The sequence below is a fragment of the Columba livia genome, chromosome 12, assembly GCF_036013475.1.
Source record: "Columba livia isolate bColLiv1 breed racing homer chromosome 12, bColLiv1.pat.W.v2, whole genome shotgun sequence".
In the NCBI taxonomy this organism is placed as follows: Eukaryota; Metazoa; Chordata; class Aves; order Columbiformes; family Columbidae; genus Columba; species Columba livia.
Window position 1 is genome coordinate 18,423,932 of NC_088613.1, and position 16,527 is coordinate 18,440,458.

The 16,527-nt window shown below is 45.3% G+C and overlaps 1 protein-coding gene across 8 annotated transcripts in view; it reads left to right on the forward strand.

Annotated features, from left to right (window-relative positions):
* NEXMIF (neurite extension and migration factor) overlaps positions 1 to 16,527 on the forward strand; it is a 167,828-nt gene that overhangs the window by 91,927 nt on the left and 59,374 nt on the right. Inside the window, exon 1 of one of the 8 annotated variants that reach the window (XM_065078003.1) lies at positions 5,944 to 5,963. The exons of the other annotated variants lie outside the window; for them this stretch is intronic. The gene's annotated coding sequence lies outside the window, so the exon portion shown is untranslated. Of the gene's footprint in view, positions 1 to 5,943; positions 5,964 to 16,527 lie in introns of those variants that run through there. 8 annotated transcript variants of the gene reach the window in all.

A 16,527-nucleotide genomic window follows, 5' to 3' on the forward strand; every position in this document is an offset into this window, starting at 1 on the left:
AACTCCTCCATCTTACTCCTTGCGTTCAATCTGGCTATTGAAGTGGCTCAGTGATTTATTCCTGTTTTATTTGAGAACACATGGGCTTAAAGGGAAGGTAAATGTTGCCTGGGATCTCGGTTTATGCAGAAGAAGGTGCTGGGGTTGCAAAGAACCCGGCGGTATGGGCAGGTCCCAGGTGCCTGCCCCTGCTCCTTGTTCTCAATACAAACTTTGGAGCCGAGAAATGATTTTCAAAACGATTCAGAATTTGTTCTGCATCCCCTGGCAGAGATGAGGGTTCTCCGCCCGGCTCGGAGCTGCTGCTGCCTTACTCCAAAAGTTCCTGCATTACACATATTGTGAGTTTAATGTAAAGGTGTCAGGTATCTCTGAAGAGAAATTAAGAGAATGTCAAAGGTAAAACTAAACAAAAGGGCAGATACAAAAAGGCTGTAAATGAGGTGGAAATTGCAAGCAAACAGACAATAGAAGAAAGTTTAAGTAGCAATTTGTTCTCCTTTGCACAAGGAAATGCACTTCATTTTAAAAAAACCAATCTTTCAGGAAGCTGCGCTTCTAAATACAGAACTAAATACACCCTGGAAAACTGAAACTGGTTATTGTGCGGCCCCTCTGAACGTGCGCCCAGGAAAACAAAAGTGGATATTGATTGACAGAGTTAATCTGTTCTTAATAAATGTTTTATTTAAATATCCATTTTTCTCATTTGCATAACTTCTCTGCTCCAGGCTGTCTCTCAGTACTTACCTTTCCCTGGCTCTGCATCCCTGAGCAGCCATGGGCAGGATCTGGGGGTGCCCTGGCACTCTGGCAACCAGTGGCTCCCAGAGGGAGCCACTTCCACAAGCGTGGAAGCTGGGAAAGCCATTGAGTTCTCAGTGGAAGATCATTTTCTCCTTGAAATAATAGCCCACCATTTTTCTTACAACTTCTCTTGAGATAAAAGCAACAGGACTAAAAAACTTGCAAGGTGAGAGCTGCTTCTGCATGTGGAAGGTTCTCGATGATAAAAGAGTGAGAGATGGAGGCACGTTGAGGTGGCATTTCCAAAGCATTTCTCGTGGTTTTCCACAGAAGAAAGAAAAGGAGGATGCAAGTCTTTTTTTTGCTGGCTGTACCAGGGTGATCATGCAAGTTCTCTTCCAGTTGTTAAATTCTGGAATTGGATTGGAAAGCTGGAGCCGAGGCAGTTCTCACTGTGACTGGCGGCTCAAAGCATCGTGAGTTAACTCAGCACCAACAGAAATCCACCCCAGTTGGTGATGTCCAAGTGTGGCTGAGGTGGTTGCTTTTCATCCAAAGAATTGCTAGATGGGATGAAGTGCCCATCAGAACTGCAGCTGTGGGGGACTTAAAGGGTCTTATTAATTAAGAGATGTTTATATTTGGTTCGCATGCTATCGGGAGAAGAAGGAACAATTTCTTCCTTCCTTTTTCCCCTTCTTAATCCGTAGCTGAGCCACACCAGGACATGTCCCGTCCGCTTCCGCAGCATGTCCCAGCCAGCGTGGTGCTGGGATGTCCTGCTGGGATGTCCCCCTTGGGCAAGCCGAGGAGAAAGGAGTGTTTTTCCACAAGTTTGGAAGATGGAGAGTATTTGATGGGTGAAGAACTTCACCTGCTTTGTTTCAGGCATCTCAGAGTCATTGTGTCGCACCTGGGCTTGGCCAGGGACTTTGCAGATGCCGCATCCTGGGAGCACGGCGTGGGTCCGATGCTGCCTCCCCACCAATGCTCATGTGTGCCGTTCTCTAGGTGAATTTCTTTAATATCATTCTTCTCAACGGGAAGTTTGTGACTACTTGTTCTTCATTGCGTCCAGTTCTAAAAAATTCATTGGGATATCTGTGACATGAGGACTTCCTCCCCGCTTCCAATTCCTGTGGTTCCAAACCTCCCTAAATGTGTCCCTGCGACAAGTCCTCGTCTTTCCACGGGGATTTTTAGAAGAGATTTTGTGGAGCTGGGGAACGCTGATAGACACAAAACATTTCCACGTAATAGCACAGAGATCTTATTGATTTAGGTGAGAAATAAATAGCATAAACAAGGCTAACTTTTGTGTTACAAAGAAAGGCAGGGAAAATGCCAATATCCACCCTCTAAAAGTAAACAAAATTGAGAAAAAAACCCAGACTCTACCTCATCTACGCAAATACATGAGCTTGAATATCCATTTCTTATGTGCCTGCATAAAGCTTCAGGTGTTCTTTAAAGCTCAAACTGCTTTTTCATATGCGAATTAGTGATACAAGTTCTGTCCTGCTTGTAAGAAATGATGCAAAATTTGCTTAAAAGATCTAATGAGTCCTGGGTTGTGTGCATCACATAGCATCGCCGTGCTGCGTCGTGTGCATCACGCCCTGTTAAGTATGTCTGCATTTTTCTTCAAAAGATGCCATAAGCATCAAAGATACTTACTATAAATGATTCTGAACGCGTGGATTTTTTTCTTTACAGCTATATCTGCATATCCAGGATATTAAAAGGAATGTGTTTTCCTTGAAGGAGATAGTTTGTATGTTGGAATGCTCAGAGCATCTGCAGAGCCCATTTGTTTTACCTCAATTTATCTTATTTTACCCATTTGTGGTTTGTTGTTTGGGTTGGTGGTTTTTTTGTTGTTGTTTCATTTTGTTTTTAATTAAGGTTAATGCTAAAGCAATTTGTAGAACTGGAATAATGCAAAGCTGAATCCTGAGTGGTGATAAATACTTGGAGGAGAAGGGATCTCCTGTTGGTTTTGCCATCAATATCCCTTCCATGCTGAGCAGGTCAGCTGGACGATGCTGCCCCAGAAGCCTTGGCCAACCCAGACACAACCTTTTCTTCTTCTCCGGATGAAAATCCCATCTCGTTATTGATGTGAGGATAAAGAGCAGATGCATTCGGTAAAATACAGCTTATTAAACTGTGGTTTTGATTGGTTAATTACTTTCTCCGCGTTAATAGAGGATCAGGGCTGTGACTGTCGTTTTCAGAATTCAGCAGGTTCTTTTCTGCTGCTGTAGAAGTGACTCAGTACAGTTCCTGCTTTGATTTACAAAATTGGATTTTAATCTCTTTGAAACCATTATGCTAAATCAATTTTTAACATAGCAGAGCATGGAGGTACAAAGCCCCTCTTGTTCTCTCGCTGCTAACTCTTTGGATGAGCGAGCATCATATAAACAAGACTTAAACGGCATCTGTGTGGAAGAGCTTTGCCGGGGTGGAAATACAGTTTTGCTCTATTATGGCGATTAGCTCCTGTCACACGGACAAAGAAAATATAGGTAAAGCTGCATTTGCTGCTGCTGTCCGTTGGTACTGCAGCACGCGCACGGAGAGGTGCGGCTCGCAGCGATGACCGTCCCTGCATCGGTGGCTTCTGCTGCGGTGGCAGGCGGGAAGGACGCGAGAGGACTCCACGGTATTTGGGGTTTTGGGTTCCTCCACCCCTCCTTTGCCTGGTGCCAGAGCTGTTGAGGCATCAGATGAATCACCTCGCCGATGTTTTGGATTTCTGGCAGCAGTAGCAATTGGGCAAGCAGCCAAATCCAGCAAGAGCACTGATAGTGAAGAATGGGAAGCTCATGTGATTTCATATGGAAAGCAGGTCAGGAAGAGTTTTAAGATAACTCTGCATGCACATGTCTGCATTTGTCCTTTATCTTCCTCTTCTTTTCCCAAATCCATGCTATTCCACTATGTAGCTTAAAAATCAGACCTACTGCAGGATGGGGAGGGGACAAAACCCTTATGAAAGTCGATCTGAGCCACAGTATTTCAGACTGCTCAAAACCTGTGAAAATTCAAGTTTATTTAGATCCATCCTCCTTGCCTGTTGCCCTTTTTGCGATGCCAGTTGCGTGTCCTGTTTGTAATCTTTGCCCAGTAGCTTCTGCCCCAAACTCTCCAGGGAAAGAAATCTGGAATAGATCCTTTATCGGCTTTTTGGATGTTACTTTGATTTGAAACTTGGAGCATGAGACTTTTCAGAAAACTTTACTGACACTTCTTAACAACCAGGTCGCTGAGCCTGAGCCCATCATGACCTGGAAGATTCTGCTCTGTTTTACTCCCTTCTCAGGTGAAAAGTGGCAATTTATACTTGGCCCAACTCACTTTTGTAAAGTACAAAAAGAAGCGTTGAAGTTAATTGCAAAATAACGGGAGTTATGTAGGAAGATGAAGAGAAGATAAATGTCTTTCTCCCTCAAAATCTCCTTTAGGAGGAAAAAAAAAAGTATGTTGCAAGATTTGGGCAATTTGCTGCATAATAAGTCTCATTACCTAAAAGCTGAGGATATTAGTGAAACGGTGATCCAGAAATGAAGTAGTTGTGTCATCTGTATGTGATGAGTTAAATCCGTGAAGGCCTGCGATGGCTCTTGGTTTTTACAATGTCAGCGCGCTGTGCCTCTTGAGTTATGGGATGACAGTCTGTGTTGGCTAAAAGCAGAGGGCATGGGCGAGTACAGCATCTCTTTGCACTTTCTTTTCTCTGCCTTGCCACTGCAATTAAAAGGGACATTGCATTAATTTTTCTCCTTGTTAACCCAGACAGTGACATCATTTTGGGGTGCGTGTGGTGCATTCAGGGTAGATGAGAAGAAACAGCACGGTTCGAGGGGCTGGGGAAAGGGCAGCGAAGGCTGATATCAGATGTCGGTATTCAAAACAGGAAGAAAGACTTTAATTTTCTGGTGGCAAGGCTGCCATTTATTATGATGTAGTACGAAGAGTATAAAACAAGTACAAGAGTATAAAACTGAGAGTACAGTCTTGACTGATGGAAACAGCTCTTATATGTGTTTTCCCATAATATCATTAAAGTAGTCATCAAGTAGTTCCTGCAGAAGATGGTCTCTTCCATAATGTTGAACCTTCTTTCTCATGGATGTAGACTAGATGGAGAAGTCTGCCCTGCCCTCAGGTCTCCAGGAGAGGAGACCCCAGGGCTCAGAACTGTGCTCCTGATGACCCAGCTGATGACAGAAGAGCTGGCTTGGTCCACCCACATGTGGGTCAGTGGTGGTGCTCCCAAAGTACATGGCTTGCCTCCTGGAACCCTGCTGGAATGCTTTTCCTTTAGCTCAGCCTTAAACTAGGTCCTGCTGACCCTTCTGTGCTTGGCTGAGGACGTACGTGTGTATCTGTGTGTGACATGAGTACTGAGCCACGCGGGGAGAGCAAGGGGTTCTCCAGGTCCAGCAGCTGCCGCAGCCAGAGCACCTGGAAGAAAATAGCAGAAGAGTAATTTTAGGAGAGGGAATCATGAGAAGAGTGGGCAGGATTGGGGTAGAGTCTGGGAAGGGAAATTTTTGTCCGGTCAAACCAAACTGTGGTGGCGCTGGTGGCAAGAGGAGAGCGATGACAGGTCTGTTTGATCATCCTGTCCGTGGTATTGCACTGCTATTGCATGTTTCTAGTTTAGTCTTTATTTCTCATTGTTGAGCTATTCCTGCCTCTGCATACTTGCTTCCTTTTGAATAGCACCATAATTGAGGTCCTAGGGGCTTTTGCGTTGCTGAAAAAACTTGGTTCTGGTCCCCATCTTAGGCCAAAATGGCAAATTCCACCCCCTCCTAGACAGCATTGGTTTAACTTGAAGATGAGCCGCGTGAATTTGCTAATAATCTGTGATTATTCCATGCTAATCTTGCAGTTGTAGAGAATGGCTCCCATTGACATTCAGCAGATGAGTTATTAATTATTTCCCTTTATATCGTCTGCCCTTCAGACCAGATTTCTCAACACCTTTTGGTCTACATTTGTTAGCAGTACTGTTCAACACTGATTAGTTCTTTATGCTTGCTTTTCGCAGTGTAGGTAATATTGTTAAGCATCCCCTCAAAATATCAGTTTATTTTACATGGGTAACGGTTTTACTGGGTAAATCACTGCTGCCTTGTTGTTTTGCAGGCTGTGGGATGTGCGATGCCCTTTGGAGCAGGCAACGCAAGCTGAATCTCGGGGTGAGACGTGGCACAAAAGCTCGGGGTGACAGGCAAACAGGCGAGAATCACTGTAACCCTGCTGTATTGCTGGAATATAAAAAAATATTTCCAAATGCTGCACTGAACTACTTTGTTATAAGCCAGGATCCCAAAATAACCACCTTTCAGTTGGTAAAATAAATTGTAAAAGTCTTTCAGATCCAAATGTAATGGTTGGGCAAATTAATCCATTGTTGTATTGTTATAGTGCTCTAATCATATTTTTATATATCCCAGGAGTTGGAACTAAGAAGCATTTTGCTGTCATTGCAAACACAATAATAAGAATAGTCTTAACAAAGTGACGTGCACTAAGTTGACTTTCTGAAATACATTTCAGCGGAAATTACAGATGCTTTTTACATTTCATTATCATTAAGGTACAAATAACTTTCTTGTATTGAAAACCAGGCCTACTTTATCTGGTTTAATAATTATATTGAGGCTCATTACGGACACCTTGTTTGTAATTCTCGCTTTTCTTATTGAATTCTAAATGTGTTATTACAAAAGTATGTACTTTAACAGATGGAGTATATTATGGCAATGTTTAGTTCCAGTTGATCTTTTCTAAAGAACAAGCTGAATGAGCTCAGGCTAAACAAAACCAAGTCAACATCTCGCTCGTTTTTTGGGGTTTTCGTAACTTCTGGCGTTTTTGGGTCTGCTTGGGGGAGAGCAGAAAGCAAGAAAAGCTATGGAATTGAGCAGGGCAGGGGGAAGAGGTGGGATGAGGAACACCTTGTGATGGGGAAGAGGTGTGGAAACGGCATCGCAGGCAGGGGAGACTTCTCCAAGAAAATCTCTTAGCTGATGTCAAGGTTGTCTCATTTGCCAGTGGGATATTGCTTTAATGGTGTTCTTTTTTCCTCTCCAGTTTACATAATGAGATCAAGCTAATTAAACCATGTCTAGCTCTGGGAAAAGATCAAAATGTGAGCTCTTTTTTATTTCTTTTTATTAAAGCCTTCACCCTGTAATGGAAGACTATAGGAAATACTTTGCTACCCGTGCATCTTGCTCATCTCTGAAAAAAATATAGATTCTATTTTTTACTGATACGTCTTCGTTTTTAATTGTTTTTTCTTCTAGTTGATCATGTGTCAGGAACTTGCAAAAGGTGCCTGCTTGGTATGGTCATGTAGATTCGATGGAGGAGTAATAATAAGTAGATGCAGTCAGGTATTTTATGCAAAAGCCAGCAACAGTAAAACCTACTGAGAAGGGTCGTTTTCTGTGAAGTTGTGGAGTGGTTGCTTAGATCAGTTAATTCAACACGTTTCTTGTTACACACAGCTGACTGGCTGTTGCCATGTAGAGACTCAGGGGTCTCCTTGGACCTGAGGTTTACAAACTCCCCGAATCTGAAGATCTCTTTTCCCATTTGATTTTGCTTTCCTTAAAACAAGAAATAAGGAGGGGGATGAAGTTGTAGTGATTTTTTGTTGCGGCTTAAATACAAATGCGGACTCACTGGACTTCAAGGTGCAACTGCGGTTCCAGATGTTGTGATGTGTTGTCACTAGATGCCATCACACACCCGCGGTTGCTGTGTCACAGAGATGCTGTGATTCAGCGCTGGCAACCCCGCCGTCGGCGTTTGATGTTCAACTTTTCCCTGCTCTAAGGTCACAGGTCCGAGTCCACCCGGATGTCAGATACCTGCAAGCGCATATTGGTGGCGTTGTCATCATCTTGCCATGGACTGCGGCACTTGCCAGACTAGATTATGAGAAGCTTTACAGGCTGATATTAAGGCAAGGGGCTGTTGCCAACATTAATATATTACTGTATTAGATAGCGCTAATTATATTTCAAGCTGAACCGATCTCGGAAGGCCGGAGAGGCAGTGAGGGCTCTCCCATGCCTTCTCCCCCTTGCAGAGGAGGCAAGGTTCAAGTATTATTTTCTCTTGCACAGGGGAGGAACAGCTGCGTCAGGGCTGGGAAGTAAGTTTATCCTGATTGAGCTGAATTGCAGAGTGCCTTTTAGGTTGCATTGAAATCACGGCAATTTCGCTTCCCTCTGTGACAGAACACGGAGCTCTCCACTTTGATCCTTGGTGTAGACTTGGAGAGAAGTGGGGGGGGTGGAAATAAAAAAGAAGGAAAGCTTTTGTTTCAGGCATGTCGTGCATTTCCCCACCTGACAGCGTGTCGGTGGTTGCTGTGCTCTGCGTTGCACACGCTGAGCCCCCCATGGAGCCCGGGGGGGACCCCCTTGTGTCTCTTGTACCATCTTCCCCGTGCTGAGCTCTGCTGTCTCCTGGGGAATAAATTGGCTCCGTGTGGAAGCAAAGCTCCATCCCAAGCTCACAGGGTTCAGCACAAGCCTCTCCTCACCTTGATGGGTTTTAGATGAGGCTTTGTAAAGAAACTGTTTATGGGGTTTTTTCTTTATTTCTGGGTAAGGTCTTAAAATATATTAGGCTTAGTGTAAGCAGTGAAACTGGGAAGCACTACCTGTGACGGACAGATGGCCAAAAGCACTTGGAAGTACCAGTGGTTTTGCAGGAGCAGGAGCGCGGGGATGTGGCTGATGGATGGTGCGTGCGGTGGGCACGGAGCAGTGATGCAGGAGGAGGCAGCGCCCTGAGCTCCTGTCACTGCTGGTTTTCTCCACCTTGAAGTTCCCCTCCCGCTCTCACCCCATGGTAATACATTTGATCCCTTCCTTGGAGAGAGCATTTGAGCTCCCAAGTAAAATTTATTTCAAATTAAGCAATCCTTGCCATAATTCAACATATATCTGTGCTTTCCTTTCCTGGACAACTTCAGCAGCTAACTGCACACACTTAATAATATTTCTTGCTGTATTTCAGTGGTATGAATGTACATGAAAATTACAGCAAAGGCATCATTTTTTTAACAGCTGTGTTTAGTTGAATAACAGATTTAGAAAGTGCAGACTTTAATTAATCTGTGTTTTCTGCTGGGATTTCAGCACCATCTGATTTACTTTTCATGGCTGAAAAGTGTAATTGTAGTTTTTCCCTTTAGCTGCAAGTTTATCCTCCTAAGAAATTGATTTGCTTCTCCTTTTTCTTAAAGCAAACTCAATATCGAACTAATGGTACCTGGTATGCAATATAGATAATGCACTCACTCGGACTGCTACGGGGCGGGAGCAGAGAACAAGAATCTGTCAAATGGCACAATTTGCTCAGAAATGCTGCGTTTTGTCCTCCCTGCCTTGTTGCACACCAGCAGCCCCAAAGGCAGGGTTGGAAGGGCTGCGTTTGCAACCAGCAGCCCAAATCCTGGGCTGTGCCCTGGGCTGGGGCACAGCTGGTTGACCACGAGGTGAGGACGGGTGTCACTGGAGGAACCTCCAAGCAGGAAGGATTTTCCCAATATTTACCGTAATTATTTTAGTTGGAATTACAGTAAGAAGACTCTCCCTCTCTGTGCTTGCTCTTCATTGTAAAAAAGTGAGACGGTTGCTGAAACTTTTCATATATTGCTCCAAAAACCTGTCTGCAGAAGGTGCGGTGGATGCCTGGGGGTTACGTACAGCTGTGGGGGAAGCGAGGTCGTGGCTGGGGAACTGTGATGATAAATTACATTTATCACGCACTGCTGATCACTCATTACTGTTGCAAACATGCAAAGAGCTTCAGTAGCTCGTATTTGGGAATTTTCTTGGAAAATCAGCTTGCCATGGAAATGTGTCCTTCTCCCACCCCTACTTTTGTCCTGGGATGAGGTTCCCTAAGCCAAGGATGAGATGAGGACTTGTGCCTGGCATCTGCTTGCCCCAGAGAATTTGCAGGGTATTGTCCTTATCGTGCAAACCCAGGTGTGAACCAGCCCTTTCGCTGGCAGCTTTCTTGTGCAAGGAGGGCTGCTTAGACCCAACATTAATAGTGGTTGTCTTCCAGGAGTGTTTGTTCTGAGCTAGGGTAGGGGAAAGGAAGCTTTTTACAAAATAAGGGCATTCTTTCTTTAAGGAAGCCTATGTAATTTTAGTTACTGCCAGATGTATTTCCCCCCATTTTTACATTATTTGGTTGTCATAGGTTTGGAAGTCTTAAGGGTTTTGTGTGCAAAGCCCACAATGTCTGAAGAGAAGCAATACATTCAGATTCACAGTGTAATCTTAGGATGGCTGTTAATCTGAATAAGATAAAAAAAATCTTGATGGGTTTTAAAACTTATTTTAATTAAGGTTTTTCCTTTCATCTCATCAAAGCCTTGAATTCGTTCCTTCAATCTCCCACAAATACGACTAGTGCCCGTTGTGTATAGACACTCACACACATGGAGCTTCAGCAGAAGGGCCAAACCCAGATTCAGAAACACATATGCCCGAAACACCAGGGGAATTAAAGCAGGGTTTATGCAAAATAAAGAAAGGCCGAACTAACCAGCTGCCTGCATGGTAAAGCTGGAGGATGCCGAAATTCCCCAGCGGTGTCTGGTGCTCTCCAGCTTTCTCTGTTCGAGAGTGTGGGATGGGGGTAGCGGCTGTTACCAGCCTGTGGAGCTGTGGGTGTTACATGGTGGTTTGCTCCTCTGTAGTGGTTTGTCCATATGCCTGAGCCTTTTTGACGGCACTGAGTGCCTTTCGGTGGTTTTGCTCTGTGTGCTTTGTCCCTGGGGTGTCCGGGGAGATGGTTCTTGGTTGGAGCTGGACGCAGCAGGGCCTTGGACCCAGGTCTGCCTGGCTGGGAGATGATGCTGTGAGCTGCTCTGGGCATCTTTGGTTTATAAGACACTCCTGGTGAGATTTCTGCTAAGGTGTGGTTAATCCCACACAACGTTTTGGCCTTGATGAATTTGTGGTTTTCATCGAGAATTTTCTAATAGCTCCAGTGTGAAGCTCTCCTGCTTTTTCCTTGCGGTGTTTGCTCAGGCGTCGTTCAAACGCTGGTGAGGACCTCTGGCTGGAAGGGCCCGTGGGACAGCAGGTCCCATCCATGGCAAGGCATCCGGGGTGCAGCCGTGCCTCGAGGCACAGCCCAGCTATCCCCTCCCTTCCCGCGGGTGCGTGAGCTCCACGAGACCATTTGGAGAGGCTGCTGGATGGGGTGACCCGCTCGCTGCAAAGTTTGGCCTAGGCACCGCGCCAGCCAGAAGCGAGGCTGACAAATAATCAGAAATCAAAGGAGCCACCTGCACGCAACGGGGAGCTGCTCACCGGGTGGTAAGCGAGCTTTGCCAGCGCTCATCGCCGAGCCTTGTTCTGCATCCCCGCTCCCCAGCACGCTGGGGGGAGGTGGCACAGGAGGGGGTCTCTCCCTCTCTGGTCTCACTGTGCCCTCGTTAGAGGTTTTTAGATGGATACGAGGCAAGATCGTGGCCGGACGGATGTGCCAGGACACTGCTTCGTCTGGGGGAAGGCAGGGGGGAAACATCGAGAGGGCTGGGGCTGGGCTGCAGCATCTTCGGGGATGCTGGTACTGCAGCAGAGGAGAGGGGACAACCTTGGGCTGAGCCTGGCACTGTGGGAGATGCCCCCTCCAAGCGGGGAGCGCTCCTTTGGCTGCATCGCCAACAAATTACCAGGGAGAAAAATTAGGTCTTTTTAAGAGCATTTTTATCCTCCGCTGGTTGGTGAGAATGGACCCGGCGAGCGGGAAGGAGGGGGGCAGAGGGGTGGCGTGATATGCAGATGCCTGTGTCACATGCACACGCACCGGCTGCGTTCCTCCATGTGTTTTCACCCAGCTCGGAGGCTGGCAGCTCGCGATTCTTACTTCAGAGGGCAGATAGTCTTTATTTTGGAGAAAGAGAGCGAACGTGAGCTGTGCATGCACCCATGTGCATGCGTGTAGTTGCTTGTTTTGATGTCTGAGGAAGACATATTAAATCACAGCCCCCCTCCAGCCCCTAGCCACCCCACGTCTGTATCCCCCAAAAGGATCTAGCCCAACATATCCCATTTTTGGTCTTATCATCAGTGATAGGATCTCTTATAGAACAGCTGGTAAGGGAAATTCACTCACCTGCCATTCTTCTGAGGGTGTAAGAGGGGATTCAGAGGAGTCCCTGCCTTCCCCCCAGTGTGCCGGCTGGAAACGAAGTTTCCAAAGCACAAGCAAAACAGTGGGAAAGCAAAGCTGGGCCAAAAATGGAGGATTTTTATAGCACACAAATGTTACCTATAGCTATTTATACATCCTCCTCAAAGGCTATTTATACCTTCTCCCTGTTTTCGTGCTGCTGGCTGGAGAATATTCTTATATTTGTTGTTTACAGCGGTGCAGGAATGTTCTGCAGCCGTTGTCCAAGTGCAGGACTGTACCTTTCTGATGCCATTCCTGAAAAAAGAGGGTGATTCATGGGCTGTGACCTCTGTGTTGTTTTCCATTTATTATAGCGTAAAATGAGAAGCTGCCGTTGAACGTGTTGTTTTTCACGCTCACGTAAACAGTGGAGATGGCAGCCAGGAGCGAAGGGGTGATGCTGAGCACCGGAGCGCTCCTCTAATTGGGGTAGTTAGCGCGGTTTGTCCCTTTGGCACCTTATGAGCAGTGCAATGGTACCTTTGTCTCATGTTAGAAGAGGTGATGGTGTTTGCCGGGTGGGTTTCATTTGCTGCTATCAGAGAAATGGGGTTGTGTTTAGCGGCCATCGTTAACCCCAGGCAGCATCCCTGCCCGTGGTGGTGATGGCACCCGGGCGCTGCCTGGGACGTCGCTGCCACCGTGCTCCATCTTTGTGACGTGACAGCGAGAGGGCTCTTCTTCCCTGCCACCGAACTGGAGGTGACGCTGTTTCATTTCTGTCTATCCTGCTTGTACCCATGTCATGGCTATGAAAGCCGGGTTTGTACCTCAGATGCCAGTCATTGCAACGAAGGGGAGCAGGGGATGAATATGCATGTTAATAATAGTGTTAGTGAGAGGGGTCGGTTCATGTAGCTGAAGGAGGTAGCTTGTTGCACCAATGATCAGGAGTTTTTCCCCATTATCCTGCATTGTGTGGTTGACCAGGAGCAGTGTTAAGGTTGTTTTATTGTTTCCAGGAGCACTGGACCCGGCCAGCCTGCTGAAGGTCGCACACCTGGCTTACGGCATCACTGACCCAGCCTGCTACAGCAAATTCTTTATTCCTCTTAAACGTGGACTTGCACTTAGAAAAGCAAACAATCTTTAAACATTTCTGAGGCTGAAGGCAGGAAAACTAGTGGCTTTTGTCATCAGGGATGCTGTCTTTATTGATCACTCTGGGAATAATGTGAGAATCCAAGGGAATGTTCAGTCCAACAATGAGGGTTTGAGGGTGTTTTTTGTTTGTTTATTTGTTTGTTTTTTTCCAAAAAGGGGGGAAGGGATTGCAGCTTGCTGTGCACTGGACGCTCAGGGCTGGCTCCTCTGTGATCACCGTGATTGGGTTTGGAAGCTGAATGAGGGTTTCCTTGATTCACACTGTAAAGTTTCCAGTTTGGTCTATACTGGGCAGCATCAGTGTGCTGGGTTTGTCAGCTACCTCTTGTATGGTGGTTTTGCAGTCGTAGCTATTTGTTTATGACAGATAAACAAAAATAACTGCATTGTCTTTTGAAAAACATCGTGTCCCATTAAAATATTGACATCACATATGAGATAGGTTTTGTTTTTAGAAATGCTGAACTAATGGCTTTTTGTGCGAGGCTTTTCCCCGGAGGAGTCTCCGGGAGCGCGGAGCATGTTTTAGCTCGGTCTCTTACATTTGATTTTCATCTTACTGCAGTTGAGGTCTCTTCTTTCACTACCCTTTATTTATAAGGTGTTTTAGCAAGCCTGCGTGGGACATGGTGGGTCATTGCTATGGCAGGGGTGCTCCTGGGTGGCTCCTGAGCGTTTCCAGCGCTGACGTGGTGGCACGGATGGGTCAGCTTCGATACCGCTTCTCAAATAGCATGAAATTGGGCAATAACTCTTGCTCCGAGTTAATGCTTGGAGTTGTCCACCTCATGCAGCTGAACTCTTCCAAAGTTTTCTGCAAGTTCTCCGTGCCTCAGGCTCTTGCTCCCTACACCCGCAGAGGCAGCGCCGCCAGATGCTGCCCATGGGGGGGACTCAGCCACGTGTGCCATGATTGTAAATCCTCTGCTTTTCTCTTTCCCTTCCTATTGTAGCTGTCCCTTGCGCAATGACTACAATGAGAAGACGACTTTCTTATCATTATTTTCTGCAGAAAGAGCCTTCCGACTCCTCCTGAACCTGCGAATGGATTTCTCAACCTCCAGCCATCGGAGGTGTAAATGAGATCAGAGTGGGGGCTTTGCATGAATCCCATCTTCCTGCCGGCAGCCCCGTCTGCCTGCTTAGTTCTGCGTTTTTCTTCCGTCGCATGGATTATTATCTCTTTTTTTCTGTAAATGCCCAGCAAATCTGTTGCTAATTATTACCACCGCCGAGCTGGTGCTGTTGTTTGCATTGGGAGGTGCAGCCGTTGTGCAGCACGAGGGGCAGGGACCCCCAAATTCCGAACAATCGTGATTTACTGTGCAGCTTGGGCAAAGTGCATTTGTTGCCTTGGAAACAAATAGCAGCAGTGAACAACTAAATGAAATTTATGGAATCAACTTCAATAAATCTTGATGATAAATGTGCAAAAACATACACAATTGGATGACGATCTACAGCATGCAGATGTGAAGGATGGTAGTAAGTTATATAACTGCTTCGGTTACGATTTTGGACTGCCACAGTCGTGTTCCTATAATATGGGCTTTTTTGTTGTTTCTGAGGAAGCTGTCTGTTTCTTTTCATAGATATGGCATTTAATTTTAATTTCCAGGGTATCTTTTAGTTTAATTGGCATGCTGGATGATTACAGTGTGTTGTTTTTGTCTTTTGCAAATCCTGATTCATATCTAACTCAGGATAAAAATAAAATTGAGAACTGTGGCAATCTAAGGGAGCACAAAGTGCCATGTCACATGCCTCCAAGAAGGGTGCAAAATTTCACTAATTAATTAAAGCATTTATGTAGGACATCTCCCTAATTCCTTGTGTGGGCCTTTGTGTTTCAAAGGACAGGGACAGGTTAGTGATTCTGTAGTTACAGTGTAGCTCTGCAGCAGATGTTTTTCTCATGTGGAAAGGTCTCTATATTTACCCGTGCATAGGGACAGGGTAGGTTTTTTTGTATCACAACAAGTGATATTTTCTAAAACTGATATTTTTTGTTTCTGGTTTGACCTGTGGATCGATAAAGAGTTCAGGTATATCAGGGGACTTGTCTGGAGACTAAGTTGTAAACCTTTAACACAGCCCTTAATGCAATTTGATGTTTTTCCATTAGTTCCCTCACCCCTTTTCCTTACAGAGTCTTATGTTCACGATTTTCTGCTTGGTCAGGAAGCAGGAGGAACCTTTGTTTCTTCCTTTCGCAGGGCGCTGGGCCCCAGCTTGACAGGAGGTCTGGCAGATGGACTGGTCACATCTTAACCTTGGCTCTCCCTTTTCCTTCTCTTCTAACCCTTCCCTCTTCTTGGCTTACTCCTGGAATAAGAGCCTGTTTCTGAGACTAAAGACCCCGTGTCAGTGCTGTCCTTGGACTATCAGCAAGTTGAAAAGCAGCAAGCTGTAATGTGCGATCCCGCTTCTGCCTCGATGTGCAGTTTGCTGCCAGTATTTCAGATGCACCAGTTTCCCTGTGGTACCTGGATCTGCTCTGATTCAGAACCAAGCTGAGTATCTTCCAGCCCGCAAAGTCAGTGCTTCACCATGTCAGCCATAATATTTTTGTATGGATTTAGAAAATCCCTACATGCTAAATATCTACCCCGCAAATCGTCCCAGGTGTGCGCTGGTACCAGACTTTGCAAAGCGTCTCCACAGAACCCAGCGCTTGCACAGAGATCATAGCGATGCATTTTAATTTCTTTTATGCTAGGCTGGGATCAAAATGTGAGTTTCCTTTAGATCAACGTGTAAACCCAAAGAGCTTCCTCCAGAAACCCCGTGTACGTGTGATGGTTTCTCAGCTGCGCTCTGATGTTTACAGAGCACTGTAGCTATTCCCATTAACATACAACCGTATAAGACAGGTTGAACTCCATTAGGAGCTAAATTTAGTGACTCGCTAACTTCTTTTTGATATGTTTTTATAATTTCATTGTATTATGACACTTGGTTTTAAATTTGCATGAGTAAATGAGCCTCTCACTAAGTCAAGTAAAAAGATTTTTCACTTATCTACCATGAAATAAGACATTAAAAAAATAGTGAGAATAGAAAGCAATGTATCCTTGACATATTTCGTTTACATTTTTTTCAACTGTGCTGACTGAACATTTCTAACTAATAATGATACAGTAAAGTTGTTTGTACTACTTTAACAGGCTAAACAATTTCACACGATGAAGATGTTTTGTAATATTTGGGGGAAACTGTAATTTTTAAAATATAAATTTACATTTAAGTACATTCACAAGACAAATTGTAAGATGCAGCGGGTGAAAACCGGCCTTTTGCGGTTCACCCCTGAATAGTAGAGTCCATGGATGTGATTAACACTAGCAGACAACTTTTAACTGGGATTTCCATAACGTGTTTAATAAGCTTGCTTATTAATAGGCTTGCTTAACAATACTTGTTGGTCAGTGA